Source organism: Centropristis striata, chromosome 6, assembly GCF_030273125.1.
Source record: "Centropristis striata isolate RG_2023a ecotype Rhode Island chromosome 6, C.striata_1.0, whole genome shotgun sequence".
Classification (NCBI taxonomy): Eukaryota; Metazoa; Chordata; class Actinopteri; order Perciformes; family Serranidae; genus Centropristis; species Centropristis striata.
The window spans coordinates 38,588,319-38,591,982 of NC_081522.1; the positions used below are offsets into that span (position 1 = coordinate 38,588,319).

At 48.4% G+C, this 3,664-nt stretch overlaps 1 long non-coding RNA gene across 1 annotated transcript in view; it reads left to right on the forward strand.

Annotated features, from left to right (window-relative positions):
* Nucleotides 1-238: 238 nt before the first annotated feature.
* LOC131973380 (uncharacterized) overlaps nt 239-3,664 on the forward strand; it is a 7,548-nt gene continuing 4,122 nt past the window's right edge. Inside the window, exons 1-2 of the long non-coding RNA XR_009394565.1 lie at nt 239-1,125; nt 1,243-1,271. This is a non-coding gene — a long non-coding RNA (uncharacterized LOC131973380). The remainder of the gene's footprint in view (nt 1,126-1,242; nt 1,272-3,664) is intronic.

Here is a 3,664-nt window from a genome sequence, read left to right on the forward strand (position 1 = left end):
TGGGCACGGCCAGTGGATGGAGGAGAGAGGAGGAGAGGAGGAGAGGAGGAGGAGGCAGCGGCGGCTCAGCGCGCCGTGTTTTCCTCTCCTCTCGGCTTAGAGACAGAATATTTTGCCCGCCAAATGCACTGGATGCTGGGATAAAAATTCTCCAAGACCAAAACAGCACCAACGCTTGGTGGGGGGATATATAGAGACAAGAGGAGGAGGGAGGAGAGAGGAGGGAGGAGGGAGGGAGGCTGGATGGAAACCCAGATGCTCCAGCATTAGAGGAGGGTTTTGTGTGTGTTTTTTTAACCAGGAAATAACCTTCTCCAAAGCTGCAGTTTCCACGAGTCCACACTAAATTATCCACCTGTAACATTTTCCTTTTTTTTTTTGACACTCATTCTTTCCATGGCACATTTGCGGAGATGTGATCACAGAGCGGCAGCGTCTTTAATCAGCCTCTACGGGCTGTAAAGTGAGAGAATCTAAACGTGACGTCAATGCCTAGTAACTGACGCAGCCCTTCAACAAAAAAAATGGCTTTTTATTTATTATTTTTTTCTCCTTCTCGTCAGCAAAGCTTAATTACTAAATTTTACAGTGCTCCGTCGACTAAAAAGAAAAAAGAAAATCCTGCAGGGAGCGTCGGATCATCCGCGTTCATCAGGATTTGGATTTTATTTTTGCGTTCATGAGTTTGAGCTGCTGAAGTGACACTGGGACTAGAAGCTTCTGAAGAGGGCGACAAGACATCAGATATTGTCGATGATATTGGCAGCGACGACTAGTTCCAGATTTTAGTTGTAGAGGGCTGAAAGTAGTGTGTTTTTAAGGCTGAGAGTGAGGTGGTGCTGCTGTTGGAGGCACATTGGGTTCCTAAAAAAAAAAAAATCACTGCAATGATGCAACGGAGGGGAATCGGGGCTCTTGTGCAGAGTTGGACAGGCAAAATTAATTTACATTACATGCACTTCACGTAACGCTCCTAAGCGAAGCCTTTTGTGAGTGTTTTTTTTCCCTTCCTCGTACTGTGACCTAAAAATAGCATCATAGTTTTGATCGTGCGCCAGAAATAGACAGACGGGTATCACTTGTATAAAAAGGGAGGCGATCCTGAGCAAACTTGGACGTGCCACTGTAAGCCAACATAATAACAAATGGAGGACTTAATCTGTTGCATTTCTTCCACACTCTTGTTGCGGCTTTTTCCACACTAAAATCTCAATCTTTTCCTCTGTGTTTCTCTTTCTCCAGTTTCAGAACAAGGACGTGGCTGCACCACGGTGAGTGAGACACATGTTTAATTCCGTCTACTTTTGTGTATTTGGTAGTGCATGCCCCCCCGAGTGCCTGTGCTGTTCCCCCTTCTCTCAATCTCGCCTCTTCTGTCTCATGCACGCATAAAAACACTTGACTCCCGGTCGGGCATGGATTTTTTTGGCATGCTTTACGAGCCGAAGCACAGAGCAACCCTTCCTGCAGAGTAGGAATCACCCCTTTTGGTAAATAAGCAAGTGCAAAAACTCCCTTTGTCTGTTGGCGCTGTTGAGTCTCTATCACATATTTATTTTTTTCCCTCCCATCTCCCTGGCTTAACCGCGAAAGCGAGGGGAACCCTTCTCTGATGAGCGCTTAAAGGACGCCTTTCCCCCCCTTCGTATGCTTGTTTTTAAGAGGAGTCGTACTGAAAGAGAAGCGGCGGTGGAGAAGGAGGAAGAGGAGGAGAGGAGGAGGAGGAGAGGAGGGAGTGAAGTGAAGTGAAGGAGCTGTTGCTGCAGCAGAGACCAGGCGCACCGCATGGGGAAACCCGGGAGCTGTCCAGCAGCAATGGTGCTGAAACCACACCAAGTGGCGGTAGTGGGCTGTTGCTGTTGCTGGTGGTGGTGTTTGCCTGTGTGTGTGTGTGTGTGTGTGTGTGTGTGTGTGTGTGTGTGTACGCTTTATTTACTCCTGTTTGGGAACAGCATCTATTCTGAGTGAATCCTCTCTTCCTGAAGCGACGTTGGAGGAGAAATTGTGAAGCTCCCCCGCCTCCTTTCATGTGCTAACTGAGGGAAGACATTTGGCTCTTTAAAAAAAAAAGAAAAAAATATATTATAAGAGAGCTTTTCCCGCCTGTGTAGTTTGAACATGGGATGTCACAGACAGGCAGAGAGAGAGGCAGCAGCAGCAGCAGCAGCTTGGAGCGACTTGGATCAGCTCTTCTTCTGCTCACGTCAGTCCGTCATTTCCTCCCGAACTCACCATTTCTTTACCATCCAGCCTTTTTCAAGTGAAGCAACTGAAAGATGTGCAGCCGGTGCACAAGTGAAACTGCGAAAAATAGCTGAGATAATCTAAGTTCAGCGAAACGTTTGTGTTTTTTTGGGTTTTAAGAGCTCTCGTCACGATAACTTTGCGGCCAGGAGGGCGCGCAAGAGGCGCAGGGAGCGTCGCTGTTATCGCCTCCAAGAACTAGTTTGAAGGAATCACCCTTTCAATTAAGGTATCAGTGTTGAATAGCGACCCGGACCGGCAGGATGGTGCACAGGCGTCTGCACAGCTCTGCAGCCGGACTGGGACACACGACCCGCGCTCAGCCTCACTCCCAGTCTGTGCACGACTTTGCCCAATCTTCCCAGTATTTGTGTTTTTTGAACCGTGCCACAGACGCGCAAAAACACACACCGACCACCTGTCTTTGTCATGCAAAATCCCGATTCACCTGCGATACATTCCTCCACCTCCTCCCCCCCCCAAAACACACACACACACACACACACACCAACAACAAAAAAACCCAATTCTGTGATTCTCCGTCGGTCAAAACGCGCAAATACCGACTCGAGTGGCCAGATAGCGCTCAATAATTCAACACCGAGCGTGTAATTTCGGTGGAAACAACACGGATTCCCGAGTCGTGACTGCTAAAGTGAGTAATGTGCGCGTTGGCTGCGTCAGGAGAGGCAGTCACTGTGCAGTGCAGACGGTGGGGGAGAATCGTGACTGACTGGGTTGCAAATGAAAAGACCACCCAATAAAAAAAAATAAAAAAAATAGCCACACCAGGAGGGGGGAGGGGGGGGGGGGGGGGGGACCATCCCCCTAACCTTCCCCATCACCCCCCCCCCCCCAACCCCCCCACCCTCTCCAATCCCAAATATCTCCTTTCTCCCCAAAGCTTGTTTTTAGTGCAGCTTGCTGGCATGCTGGCAGCCAACTTGAATGCAGACGAGTTTCATCAGTGATAGTGGGGAGAGAGAGGAAGAGGAGGAGGAGGGAGGAGGGAGGGAGGGAGGAGGGGAGGGGGGTATATGTTTGGTTCGGGATCAAACCTGGTACAAACAAGGGGGGGAGCGGAGAGAGGGGGTCCGGATCAGATCGTGACCCGGCCTCCACCTCGGTACAGTAACTTGCATGCAGGGAAGTTGAGTTTTGTTTAGGGTGGGTGAGATTTTTTTTTTATTTTTTTAACAAGGCTTCTAAAAAAAACTAATGGAACTGATGCAGGAAATAATAAAAAAGCAGGTAAGTGTATAAATTTATCTCTTTGATGATTAGTCTAAATGAACCCATTAAAGACTGTGTGTGAGAGTGAGTGCTTCACGGTCGTGATTAACTCTTTAACTCTTGATGTGATGCTCAGCAATGTGTTGTTGTTCTCTAGAGTTCTTCATCGCTGCTCTATAAGCTGTAA